This window comes from Fukomys damarensis, unplaced genomic scaffold (assembly GCF_012274545.1).
Source record: "Fukomys damarensis isolate Sample0158 unplaced genomic scaffold, DMR_v1.0_HiC HiC_scaffold_37, whole genome shotgun sequence".
In the NCBI taxonomy this organism is placed as follows: Eukaryota; Metazoa; Chordata; class Mammalia; order Rodentia; family Bathyergidae; genus Fukomys; species Fukomys damarensis.
The window spans coordinates 34,737,962-34,752,275 of record NW_022900949.1 but is presented as its reverse complement, the minus strand read 5'-3'; the positions used below and the strand labels follow the sequence as shown (position 1 = coordinate 34,752,275).

General features: G+C 43.9%; 2 long non-coding RNA genes across 2 annotated transcripts in view; both read right to left on the bottom strand.

Moving 5' to 3' along the window:
• Nucleotides 1–2,294, bottom strand: part of LOC104857758 — a 33,301-nt gene extending 31,007 nt beyond the window's left edge. The window contains exons 1-2 of the long non-coding RNA XR_778951.2: nt 2,155–2,294; nt 376–454 (exon numbers count right to left, since the gene is read on the bottom strand). This is a non-coding gene — a long non-coding RNA (uncharacterized LOC104857758). The remainder of the gene's footprint in view (nt 1–375; nt 455–2,154) is intronic.
• Nucleotides 2,295–8,091: 5,797 nt separating this feature from the next.
• The window catches only part of LOC104857749, a 35,899-nt gene continuing 29,676 nt past the window's right edge, over nt 8,092–14,314 (bottom strand). The window contains exons 4-5 of the long non-coding RNA XR_778948.2: nt 9,660–9,782; nt 8,092–8,157 (exon numbers count right to left, since the gene is read on the bottom strand). This is a non-coding gene — a long non-coding RNA (uncharacterized LOC104857749). The remainder of the gene's footprint in view (nt 8,158–9,659; nt 9,783–14,314) is intronic.

Here is a 14,314-nt window from a genome sequence, read left to right as displayed (position 1 = left end):
AGGAAGAGGAAAAGAAGGGGGAGGAAGGTGAGGAAGAAGGAGAAAAACGGTGTAATCTTTCCACAAACTATCTCACATTTCACATTGTCTTAACTGAAATTCAGTAAGAACTTCAGGGCAGAGAAATATTGCCTGTATGTTGGATCCTATATTAAAACCCTTGATCTCTCCTAGCAAGAAACAATTATTTCCATAAATGATTCCGTACTCTTGTGTGGCAAATTCGTGCCCCTTCAGTCTGACCGGAAATGTTTCCCACACACTTCCTCCCCAACCCCAGCACCAGCTTCATAGCCCTTGAGAGACCACAACGTGATTTAAAATATTGGCAGACTTGAGATTCCAGGAAACTGATGTAAACCGTTTGATGTTTACCTCTCACCATTAAATTTCCCAGACTCTCCAATGAGTTTGGGGGTGTGTTTCTTCCCATCGAATGCCAGGGTAAACAGGGCTACATTTGAGAAAAGAAAAGAAAGACATTTCTAAAATTCTAGGTGCTTTCCACGTTTGCCTCATGATTAGTCCTACAAATGGAGAGAAACATCCATTTCAGGTAGGTAAAATAAATCTCCTAAATACCCTAAGCACGGCCTGAGGAAGTATAAATTTTTATGATGCACAGCTCCATTAATTCTTTCCCCTGAGTTTCAATTGTGTTTCTCAGTAAGAGGTAGGCAGACAAAACTCTAGGAACTAAAATTTTAATTCTTTGCTCTCAACTACCTATCACAAGGCATTAGCAAACAGAAGCTGAAACTGTGTGCTTAAACCCAGACATGTATTGTTAAATGTGACATGCTCAATTTATCATCAGTTATGAAGTGAAAACGGATGAATACACATTCAATTTAGTTCAGCTGCTTTCTTCATTTATCACACCCTTTCATCATCCATCATCTTCCCCCACCCTTTTGATTTGAACAAATAACACACTTTCATAAGTTTAATCTAATTAATCATAATTGTAAGGTAATGTTCCCTTAATGAACCATACATCTGATTTTATAAAGTTTGTTGCAATTTTAATAAAATGTGTTCCAGATAGAATCTATAAATGTTCTCTTTGAAACCCAGCCACCTAATCATTCTTCTTCCTAATTTGTGTTTCTCAACTCTCTGTGCGTGTGTGCATGCACTCCCTCCCTCCCTCTCTCTCTCTCTCTCTCTCTCTCTCTAGGGCCAATGAAGATATAACAGTAATGACAGCCACTCGAGCACACCGGCCTTCTGTAGAACGCCATTTCAGTAAATTGCCAATTGTTCATCACTTAATGGGGCAAGGCAGGAAGTTAAGAAAATTAATTAAAGAACGGAGAAAAAGGTAATGAGGAATGGAAAGGATTATTCCTCCATTATTACCATAAATACGAAGTCAGACCTTGGTGGTAACTACAAAAGTCAAGACAGAACTATAAAAAGAACCTGTCATTCATGTGTACAAATTATGCTACAAATTTTCAAACCTTTCTTTCTAAGAAAACTAAATTAGAAACTCAAAGGAAGGGCCAGGGATTTAGCTCAGTGGTGCTACCACCTGAATCGGAATCGCAAGGTCCCAAGTTCAATCCCCAGTACCAAAAAAAAAGGAGAGATAATAGTCTAAATCTGTGAAATTCCATGTTATTCCCCAAATTTGGGCAGAGGAAATTAGATGAGCCTCGACCTCAACCTGTATGTACAATTTTGGTTTAGGTGACAATAGAATCAAAAAAACCTTAAAGCCAGAAGAAGCATTAATGCCATTTGCTTTCAATTGTTTGCTTTAAAAATGAGGAGACTGCATGGATCAGGGATTCAGCTTAGTGGTTCTGCTGCCTGCCTGAAAGTACAAGGTCCAGAGTTTGATCCCCAGTACCAAAAAAAGAAAGAAAAAAAAAAGGGAGATGGCCTATGCCTATAACCCCAGCACTCAGGAGGCTGAGGCAGGAGGATCGCTGTGAGTTCAAGACCAGCCTGGGCTACATAGTGAGTTCCAGGTCAGTCTCAACTACATAGTGAGACCCTGTCTCAAAAATAAATAAACAGGAAGAGTTGAAAGCTGGGGGCTTGTTCAAGGACAAGGTAAGGGACTTGCCCAAGGTCACAGGTCCATGCCAGTAGAATCAAGACAGAGCAAAGCCTACTGACTGGCATCCCCATGCCCTTCCCCACCTTGCATTCCGCTCCACATTCAGAAAGCTCACGGACCAGTTTCCTGTAGGACACCGGCTGCTCTTCATTCTGAAGAGGGAAAAAATGCAGTGAGAAGAAAATTAGAACGGTTTCAGGGCATGGACCACATGGCACTCTAAACGCTGTGTCACACTGGCACTAGCAGAGAGGGGACACAGCCCCTCCACAGCCTCTCCACGTGTCCTCCTGCAGGGCTGGCACTGTGTTTCCGGTGTGTGCTCTGCCAGAAGCCACAAGGCACTGATTTCCTGCCCAGAAAAAGTTGTCTGGACGGACTGATTGCTCTTTCCACACCCTCTCCTGGGCACAGGATCTGCCTCCTCTTTGCAATCTCATTAGTGACACTGATACCATCCGCCCTAGCTCTCTCCTTGTGCTCCTGACCTTCTCAGGCCGGAATTTTTCTTAAATGCCCTTTCTGCATGTGACGGCCAGAGGATGGCCAAACTGGAGAATCAATTAACATAAATAAAAAGAATAGAGCCTATTACTCATTCCCTGACTTTATGGGCCGGACCATCCAGTAGTCCTGACATTCACCTTGGTAAAAATGCTCCTCTGGCCTAAGGCTGATTACAAATTTCACTCGTTCTCTGCTTTGGAACAGGGGTCACTAGAGGTCAGTGCATAAGAAATGATCACACATTCGCCAACAAAACACATGGACCGGCTTACTTCCTTTTTAAATGCGGAAAGCAAAACAAGACCCTCTGACACCCATCCTCTCATATACGCGCTACTGGTAAAAGTGTGAAAGGCCAGCCGCTGGGTGGAGTATGGAGGTGACTTTGCAGTATCCAGCAAAAACTTGAAAGCTTTCCACACCCTTTGAGGGAAAAACTCCTGTTCGATCATGTCTTCTAAGGTAACAATCAATATATCTCTGTTTGAAAGTTTGGAACATTATTACAACGAAGTATTATTGCTGTTTAAAATGATACTATAGACGGGGATTTAGCTCAGTGGTGCCACCGCCTGCCTCGGAATCGCAAGGGCCCGAGTTCGACCCACGGTACCAAAAAATAAAATAAACTGATACCATAGAATAACGTTCGAAGACCTGAAGAAATATTCATAATATTTTAAATTTTTTAAATGCAGCCTAGAAAAAATACTATAGCATTCCCTCATGTCTTCAGTTTTTATGAATATTTTACCTTTATAAACAGATTGTATAAAAATACACTAAAAATGTAGCGCTATCTTCATATGTAAGATTTATGGAAATTGTAATTCATTAATTAATTGTGTAAATTATAATCACCCATTTAATTGCTGAATTTCTTTCTTTTGTGGTGGGGGGGATTTGAGACAGGGTCTCACTATGTAGTTGAGACTGACCTGGAACTCACTACGTAGCTCAGGCTGGTCTCGAACTCACAGTGATCCTCCTGCCTCAGCCTCCCGAGTGCTGGGATTACAGGAGTGCGCCACCATGCCCGGGAATTGTTGAATTTCTTTGTGAAAGCAGGACTTGGCCTGCTATTGATGTTTAGTAGCAGTGTTTTGCCTGTCCCGAGAGAACAGTAATAGCTCAATAGACATCTGAATGAAGGAAGGAATGAAAGAAAGTGATTTTTATTTTCTTTATACTTGGTTCTATTTTCTCTGCTCTCTATATTGTGTATTCCTTACAATGAGAAATGAAACAATAAATATATTCTATTGTTGTTATTTCTTTGAAAAGTCTTCATTTTGGAATGTTTTCCTAAGGAACAGTCACAACTAATGTCTCAGAGAAGCTTGTGAAACTTCATTCAGCTGGGAAGTCAGTGGAAATTAGATAAGCAACTTATACAATGCAAATTAGATCGCAGCGCTGATAAGGATGATAAGGATGCGAAGGTCTCTCAGTCGATAGTTAATTGAACAGCTACTGTGTACAAGTTTGGGAAGGAGGGAGACAAATACAATGAAAAAAACACAATGAAGAAAACTTCCCACTTCCAAGGAAATTTCAAATTGTACTGGAATAGTAGAGACCCTGTGCATGCACTTCCGCATACAGCAATGAAATGTGTTATAACAGAGCTATAAATGAAACACTGCGAAAGAAGAGAAAAGAGGAATTAAATGCAATTGGGGTGGGGGAGGTCAGAGGAGGTCTCAAAGGGGGGCTGATGCCCTTAAAAGATCCATGGTTGAATTTTGAAAGATGGAGGTCTGTCCTACATTTAACCTTGAATTAGAATAAAATGAATTCCCAGTGGCCTGGCATTTAATCACTGCAGAATCAAAAGGCCAAACAGACTTGCTAAGCATGCAGGGACAGATTTTTTTTTTTTTTCTAACCCGGAGGGCACACAACAGCAAAAACAAATTACAAACTTTGCCCTGAGGCAGACGCTTGTCCAGGCCTCCCCGGCCCCACCAACAGAGGAGGTGCAACAGGTTCCAGACATTCGATTTGCTTTTCTCCAAAGTGTCCATCACCACCTGCTTTGCATATCTTTGGGTGCTTATCGGCTTATGATCTGCCTTCTCGACTAGAATGCAAACTCCAAAAACGCAGGGGTCTTTGTCTACCTTGACTCTCTATCACCAGCACCTCGGAGAGCACCTAGGCTATGGTAATCACTCATTGAACACACTGGTGGTCAAATAGATGAGTGCTCCAAGGTGAGTGTGGCACAGGCAAGGCATTCCGCACACCCAGCTAAGCCCTGGATCGCAGATGCGCGAATCCGGGAAGGCTGTGGATCCAGAACTCTTCCTGCGATGGAATTTCAGGGGCTCCCAAGTTCAAGAGCCGAGAAAAGACCTGACACGGCCTGGCTCAAAGCTTCAGAAAACCACCACGTTCACCTCAGTCCCTCGCCTTTTCCTCTGTGCTTTAGTTTAGCAAACTGTACTGATCCTTGTCTCGTCTAAAATCCCGTTGTATAATAAAGGATTCATCTTTGGCCCAGGTTCCTGGAAGAGAGTTCTCAAACCCTTGCAATTTCCCAGGGGGAGAGCTGTCTATGTGACTCAGGGTGAATCTTTGGATCGCATCTAAAGTGTACGCTAAGGAGATGACTCAGGACAGGGGCTGACCAGGCCAGAAATGCTAACCACGTGACTAGAGAGTTGGGGCTCTGAGGCAGGTGATACTCATCCAGTCTCTCCAGCAAGGGAAGCAGCATTTAGAGACTGTGTTCAACTACATGGGCCAACGTTGAACCATGAAACTCTATATAAGCCATGGACACTGAAGCTTGGGTGAGGTCCTGGCTGATGAGCTCATTCATGTGCTGATTCCGTGAGTAAAAGAGAGGGAAGTCCTGCGTTCAGAAATCTTTCCAGACCTCACAAGGAAAAAAGAAAAACTGTCACCCTAAGCATGGTGCTGTCCCATCAAGTTGCTCTTGTGAATTATCGAACCCAAAGGCATCATGAGACTCCTGAACTTATCATGCACTGTCAGAAGACTGCCAGCCTCATGGCTGCAATGAAGTGAGGGGAGTCTTTTTGGATACTCTGCCCTTAACCTCAGGGTCTGCCCTAACTCCACATGGTAGCATCAGAATCATGTTGCAGGGTGGCAAGATTGCTTTACCGCATGAGACGACAGTGAGAACTCAGATAAATAATGCATCGCATTTGTACAATGGAAACAACCCTCCCCCTCCCCCAAAAAAGAAAATCCAAGAAATCACCAGTTTTTATCTGTGTCTCAGTCACTTTCCAGTCACTGTGACACAATACTCAACACCCACAACTCTAAGGCGGAGAGGTTTCTTTTAGCTTTCAGTTTGTAGAGGTTCCAGTGCATAGTTGGCTGGCTGCAGACGGGGCAGAGGGGCCTGGCAGAAGAAAATTGCTCATGGCACTGCAGAGAGATCACGGGAGCAGGGAGGGAGAGAGACCCACCCTTCCGGGCCACACTCCCAGTGGCCCACATCCTCCCACAAGGAATTCACCTCCCAACATCACAATTAGCTACAAACCTATGAGTGAACTGATGAGGGTCACGTCTTGTGATCCAATTACCTCTCAAAGCCCCACCTATGAGCAGCTGAGGCTTTGGGGGACATCTAGATATAAACAATAGCAACTCGCATGCACCTTGGTGTTACATGTGCTATAATGGATTGTGAGATAGGAAAACAATTCTAACATCAATTTCCTCCATGAAACCTTAGGCAGTTCCCTAAAGCGGAGGAGCCTCAGCTTTCTTACATGTAAAGTCAGGACAATAGTCTATGCCCCCACGTACCTTAAAAGCTGTCACAAAGGAAATGCCCACTGCCACTTGTGGGTTGTATGATAAAACACATCCCAAGGAGCTACTGAATTTCAGTGTGCAAGGCAAATACTTATTGCATGTCTAATCCATTCATTAAAATTTTTCCCACTCTGAAAAAATTTATAACACACATTAGAGGTCAACAGACAAGACCGGAATTGCATTTTTTTTTTAAATCTTCACAAATGGAAGCTTAGGCAATTTAAGGTAGAAACAGTGGAGTCCTTGAGTACCTGTCACCTTTGCTAGAATATCTTGCCAAATTTTCAAGAAAAACAAAATGGGGTTAATCACAAGGATGTACTATATAATCAATAATTTAATGCTAATCTTTATACTAATCTTTAATATTGCTTATATAATATAGTGCATCACTAACTTGTTTCACACTGAGTATGCATTTTTACTTTTCCAGCCACATGAGCAGACTTTTTTAATATGATGGTATAGACTCAGAAACATGAATAACTTTCCCAAGGTCGCAGAGCTGGCAAGTACTACCGGAAACAGTTTGATCGAAGACGAAAATAGCTTCCCATTTACTTAACTCTTGCTATGGGTCAGGTACAACTTTGTATTTCACGTGCTTCATTCATGCAGTCTTCTCACAGCCCCTGCAAGGTAAGAATGCCATCTGACTGAGTAAGCTGAGAAACAGAAAGGTTGGAGACTTTTCAAGTCACTCTGGTCATCAACGATAGAACTAAAATTCAAGCCCAGTGATACACATTGCTTTCCCACCATTCACCCCAACAGTAAAATGGGTACAACAATACCTACATGCCTTCCAGGGTTTCGGGGAGGATTCTGAAGGGTGGAATAAGCAAAAGTTCTGAATTCCATATCTGGCATTAGATTCTAAGAAATGTGAGGTAAACCTGTTGTTTTGTTTTGTTTTGTTTTCCTTTCAGTTTTTTGAAACAAAATCTCAAAAGTTCAGGCTGGCCTTGCCTTCACTCTGCCACCCATGCTGCCCCCAAACATTCAGCCATCCTCCAGCCTCCATCCCCTAAGTGCTGGGCCTGGCAAAACGCCTCTTCAGAGTCATGTCTCCTGATTCCTGGCCAGATTCTGCCTGGCACTAGGCTATATTTCATGTTACAGGGAAATGGGCTTCTTAGCGTCCAAGAACTGTTTACCAAATTAGTAGAAAAATCCCGAAGATCTAGGGTGAAACTCAGTCACAATTATAGGTCATAAAAGGCAGGTGGTATAGTGCATATCCACAAATATATCAGAAGTAAAAACCAACTTCACAGAGCAAAATAATGTCACGTGGTCTTGCACCTGTCAATCGAGGATATGTGGTGACTTCATCTGGACTTAGCTTTATAACTGCCTTTCTCAATAAAATGCGCCAAAGTATTTTTTTCCTTCCCCTTCTTTCCTTTCCTCTACCGCTCCCAGTGCCATTCCCTCTCTAGATCTTTTCTTCCTATTGCAGTATATAATCAATAATTTAATGCTAATCTTTATACTAATCTTTAATATTGCTTATATAATATAGTGCATCACTAACTTGTTTCACACTGAGTATGCATTTTTACTTTTCCAGCCACATGAGCAGACTTTTTTAATATGATGGTATAGACTCAGAAACATGAATAACTTTCCCAAGGTCGCAGAGCTGGCAAGTACTACCGGAAACAGTTTGATCGAAGACGAAAATAGCTTCCCATTTACTTAACTCTTGCTATGGGTCAGGTACAACTTTGTATTTCACGTGCTTCATTCATGCGGTCTTCTCACAGCCCCTGCAAGGTAAGAATGCCATCTGACTGAGTAAGCTGAGAAACAGAAAGGTTGGAGACTTTTCAAGTCACTCTGGTCATCAACGATAGAACTAAAATTCAAGCCCAGTGATACACATTGCTTTCCCACCATTCACCCCAACAGTAAAATGGGTACAACAATACCTACATGCCTTCCAGGGTTTCGGGGAGGATTCTGAAGGGTGGAATAAGCAAAAGTTCTGAATTCCATATCTGGCATTAGATTCTAAGAAATGTGAGGTAAACCTGTTGTTTTGTTTTGTTTTGTTTTCCTTTCAGTTTTTTGAAACAAAATCTCAAAAGTTCAGGCTGGCCTTGCCTTCACTCTGCCACCCATGCTGCCCCCAAACATTCAGCCATCCTCCAGCCTCCATCCCCTAAGTGCTGGGCCTGGCAAAACGCCTCTTCAGAGTCATGTCTCCTGATTCCTGGCCAGATTCTGCCTGGCACTAGGCTATATTTCATGTTACAGGGAAATGGGCTTCTTAGCGTCCAAGAACTGTTTACCAAATTAGTAGAAAAATCCCGAAGATCTAGGGTGAAACTCAGTCACAATTATAGGTCATAAAAGGCAGGTGGTATAGTGCATATCCACAAATATATCAGAAGTAAAAACCAACTTCACAGAGCAAAATAATGTCACGTGGTCTTGCACCTGTCAATCGAGGATATGTGGTGACTTCATCTGGACTTAGCTTTATAACTGCCTTTCTCAATAAAATGCGCCAAAGTATTTTTTTCCTTCCCCTTCTTTCCTTTCCTCTACCGCTCCCAGTTCCATTCCCTCTCTAGACCTTTTTCTTCCTATTGCAGATTAGCTATTATACATTTTGATCCTTATTTACACTTTCAGTTTCTCACACCAGAGAAACTATGCAGTATTTACACGCATGTCCTTCCAGTGGTTCTTGAAAATGAAAGGAGAAAAGATAGTCAAAATGTATTTGTATCACCCACAATAATGCCTGCAATATAGAAGACACTAAATACACACTGAAGGGTCAGGGAATTAGCTCAGTGGTTCCACCACCTGCCTTGCAAGCACAAGGACCCGAGTGTGATCCCTGGTACCAAAAAAACAATAAGTAAATAAATAAATATACACTGAGTTAAACTGATGAATGAATTTATGACATAAGCGAAATAACCATCATTTATAACTCTCTACTAATGTTTCTCTTTGGAAAATGGCAAGGCTTTCTTTAAATGAGAGATTGGATTTTTTCTAAACTTCTTAATTCTTTGGCAATAGGAAATTTAGTATCTAGATGAACTCAAACTTGTGGTTGTCAGTGCAGGATTATTGTAAATGCACAAACAACTCCAAACTCTAAGAAAATAATACTATCTTTAGTTTTGGTCCAGGCACTGATTTTCTCAGTGAGTAACATTATTACAAAAATTATGAAAGCTTTATAAAGTACCAGGCCTAAATACGTGAAGCATTGAGTCTGTACTAAGTATACAATTTTATTTACTCCTACCTAATGAAGGCACTGTTGCTCCATACATCAGCAATAGGTAGACATCATAATCTTAACAATGACTATTTCTGGATGGTGGAATCTGTGATTACTATTCTTACTCTGTACTTCGTTGTTGTTTTTCTGGAATGACAGTGAACAAAAAATGAACTGTTTTTAATAGTTCCCTACTGGGATTGCCATTTATTCAAAAATCCTACCTTACCCACCTCCTCTGTGCCAGGATTTCATTAGACACTCGGTATCTAACAGAGATGAATAAAACAAAGCCCTCTACCTTAAGGGCTTCCGGGATCATGGAGGGGAGGCAGAACTGGAAGACAACAGATCAGTAACTTGTTACAGGGGCCAGGGATTCAGCTCAGTGGTTTTGCCGCCCTCCTCACAAGCACAAGGACCCAAGTTCAATCCCTGGTACCAAAAACAAAAAGTACCTTGTTACGGGTGCCTGAGAGGAAGATGTGTAGCAGCATACAGGAGGAACGCCAGTCTAGGTGAGACAGAAAAATGGGGAAAGCTCTATGGAAACCGTGACCTTCACACACAACAAAAACCTTCCTCTGTCCATCCTCTGTTGTCCCTAATTTGCACAAAGCCATTCTTCTTGTGAACAGACAGGCTATCCTTCCTCTGGAGGTCCCCAAGATCAATGAAGATTCCGGGTCATTCTAATGCCAAATTGAAGAAAAGGCTCAGGAGCAGCCAATGGACTTAGAGCTGCGTGCAAGTTACCTCACCATACCCAAAGAAGCCGGTGGGAGGTCGACGCAAGACAGCAGAGTTAGTGAGAAAGTGTTGGGAGGAAGTAAGCACTCCTAAAATGACCAGATACCAGAAGAGAAGCTGCAGTGAAAAACTGAAAAGGCTGAGATTTTTGTCCACCAAGTCAAGCACAGTGACCGGAATCCAAGTCACGTGAAAAGACACAAAGAATACAGCTCAGTCTAGTCATGGCGAGTGCCATGCCGTCCTCTCTGGTGACAGTTACAGTGGCCTCTGTATCTACAGGTGACACATCCACAGATTCAACCAACCGTGGGCTGGAAATGTTCAGATGAAGTTGTATCTGTATGGAATATGTACCATTTTGCTTGTCACAGTCCCTGTACCGCATGGTACAGCAGCCATTTCCATAGCATCTGCATTGCATCAGGCACCGTTAATGACCCAGAGCTAGCTTAAAGGATGCGGGAGCACAGCTTACAAACAAATACCATGTGTCTTATAGAAGAGACTTTGGTGTCCTGAGGTTGCTGGAACAAGTGCCCTGCAGAACTGAGACAACTGATGGTATCCTGGTTATAGTTTTTATCCTTATGAAAAATTTGCAGATGTTGTCATCACTATGTAACAAATAGGAAACACACTTAGGCCCATTCCAGTCGGGATCCTTCTCTCCAGAGGAGATGGGACGGAAAGTGCAGCCCAAGCTTCTGCTCCTGCCTCCCCCATGCGTGGGGCAGAGGCCGCAGGCTCCTCCCCCGACCCCTACAACCACCATCCCACGTCCTGCTGGGAAAGACAAGTGTTCACAAGGCTGAGTCTGGATTTCCCCCCAGAGACCTAAGTGAAGCTTCAGTTTTGTGTGTGTATCCGAAGACTCCTTGTCCACTCCTGTCTCTGCTGCTTTCTTCTACAAGAAATAAATAGCAAGAGAGCCGATAAGGGTCGTCATGGCCATGGGTGCTGCGTGGTAGATAGGATGGGAGATACTCAGCAATCATCCCGTTCTCATAATGTTCCCTTCTCTACTGCAAAGCAAGGAAAGCGAAAACATTACAGTTCCAACAAACAAATGGGGATTTAGATGTGATTTTGCTGTGACCCACTCAATGGACTTAGAGGACATCTGCAACAGGGTGGTATCCACGTTCGTCAGCCCCACCCAGAGAGTGGGTTGGGGAAATACCGTGCCCCGCCAGCTCCTTAACGTAGGTTTTCCTGGCTTCCCCTCCCCTTAGCGCTGCCGGCTGTAAGAGGAAATGAGAATTTAACGCACTCGCACCATCATGGGTTTTATTGCATTTTAGTTCTCCGTGGCTGCCCTAAGAGAAACCCTGTTGCTAGCTTTATGGGACTCAGCAGATGACAGACGTCGCGCTGCCAGTGAGGGGTACCGCAGGTGTGTGCCCCACGGGAAAGTGGTGACGGTATCATCGTTCCACCGGCAGGAGGCGCCACTGAGCCCTTTCCTGCTTCCCCTCCTCCTCTGTATACCGCGGCTTCACCCCCCGCCAGGAACCTTGCCCTAGAGGAGAAGCAGAGCAAATTCCTGTTTCACCCGTCCTCCCACACTAACACCCAGGAAAGGGTCCAGAGATCGAGGCCTTCGATAGGAGACGGTTTCTGAATACATTGTCCCCACAGGGTCATCACGGTTCACGGTCACTAGTGACCCTTCGTTTTAATCTTTAGCAAAAGTGCATTGCTTACATGAGTATCAGATTGAGCCATGCAAAGTTGCTAAATTTGTAGGATGGAAATGTGAAATAGTGGCAATTTCATTGGTTCAACTTAATACCTTTTTTTTTTTTTTTTTTTTTTTTTTTTTTTTGTACTGGGGATCAAACTCTGGCCTTTGCGCTTGCCAGGCAGGCAGCGGAACCACTGAGCTAAATCCCAGACCAATATGTGGATTTTTGAGGGCTAAGCAATGGACTATATAAAATATTGTCTGCATAGTTCCAAGTAACTGCGAATGAATTTCTGACAAATGTTTCTATACTGCCTTTCTTTCTTTTCCCCAAACGAGGGATCAAACTCAGGACCTTACGACTGCCAGGCAGGAGCAGTGCTAAGGAGCTACATCCCCGGCCTTCTACAGTGCCTTTTAAAACGCTTCAGGGGGTCCAGGGATTTGGCTCAGCCACCAGCCTTGCAAGCTCAAAGGCCGGAGTTCGATGCCCGGTACCAAAATAAAAAAAAATAAAATGTTTCAGGGTAGCTACAGTGTTCTAGTGATCTTTGTAAACCCTGCCGTCATACTTTATACACTGGGCTACTCGATACACGTGTACTGAGTGAAAGGAAATCGCAGTTATGTATTCATATCTGTAGTGTTCCTGAAATATATAAACTCAGGTGAGAGGCCAAAACTCATTCTAACAGGGGCTAATTATATAAAAAATTGAATTCAATAATTTCAAAAGAAATTTTTTTAAGGGAGAGATTGACGTGGGACTAAACCATTAGGAACGATTTGAATCCGAGGTCCAACTTCTGAGCTCCCCTGCCTGCACGGGATGACCTATCCTGCATCCTCCCAGCTTCAGTGTTGCACACTTCAGGCCAATCAAGCCAGGCAGAGATGCCTTTTTCTCTTCCCCCGGACCGACGCCTAGTTCTGAGAATCAGAAGACAAAGGAGGAAGTGCCAGTCACTCGGACTGACGTAAGCCCTGAAGAGCTCACAAACTGGAAGGGTCTGCAGACAGGTGCAAGGACAGGTAAAAGGGTGCATGAGCAGAGAGGGGCGCCAGGCAGAGGCAGACGGGTAGGCAGCACCCCGGCGTGAGGGCCGGATGAAGAGCAGAAAGACAGTGGGTGTTTCCTGATCCCCACAGACACGTTAGGGACTGACTGTCTAACTTGCACAAAGCTTTCTGTTAGGAATAATAATAAAGACGACATGTAGGATCTATTTGCTTGGCTAAAGGAGCTGCTTTCACGCATCTTTGGCTTGGCAAAGTTCAATTTTGCTGACCACACTCCCCTGCTAAGAAACAGCCCGAGCCCTGATGATTACTAAATAAGAACGTAATTAATTATTTCTTCAACTGAATAGTCCTGAATTCTACCACAGATCAATCAGTCCTTCTAGCCTAAGAAGCTCTGACTCTATTTTAGCTCAATGAAAACAAAATCAATGAAGGCCAATTATAGGCCATCTCGTTAGGGTATGCAAATGGTGCGCCATGCAAATGTGTGCGAGAGCCCCAGGGGAGCCCGGAGGAGCCACCCGTGGGTGGCTGCTGGCCCTAGCTGCTCGGGGTACATGGGCAGCCAGGCCTGAGGTCTTCTAGTGGGAGGCCAAGGGAGCTGTGCTTCCTCCCTCCCTCCCTTCCTGCCTTCTTTCCTTCCTTCCGTCCAAAGCCTATCTTTGGAGCCTCCTACCCAGAAACCCTCATGTTGGGTCCTCAAGGCATCAGGGAAAGCGGAAGGGCAGACCCATGGTGTTCGGGTGTACTAGTCTCTAGTCCAGTATGAAAACACTCCTCATTGAAGAGGTACAAAATAAAGCTCTGTTGGCCTCGGGTTCTCCCGGAACCTACCGCAACCTGACAGCAGCTCTGAATTCCTACCGCTCTACCTCTTTTAGGTGTTAAGGCCTCGCATCTCCAGAAAGCCCCTACTAAAATACTAGGCGGGCTGGGCGTGGCAGCGCACACGTATAATCCCCGCACTTGGAAGGCCGAGGCAGGAGGATCCCTGAGTTTGAAGCCAGCCTGGGCTACACGGTGAGTTCAAGACAAGCCTGAACTACATAGAGAGACCCTGTCTTAAAATAAATAAACAAATAAAACACGGGGCATCAGAAGAAAACAGGTCCCTAAGCTACTAGTTCCCAAACTTCAGGCGTTGCAGTACCACATCCTCATTTTTTTCCAATTGGAGAACTGCCTGTTATTGTTTATTTACCAGAAGTCGATGAGTCTA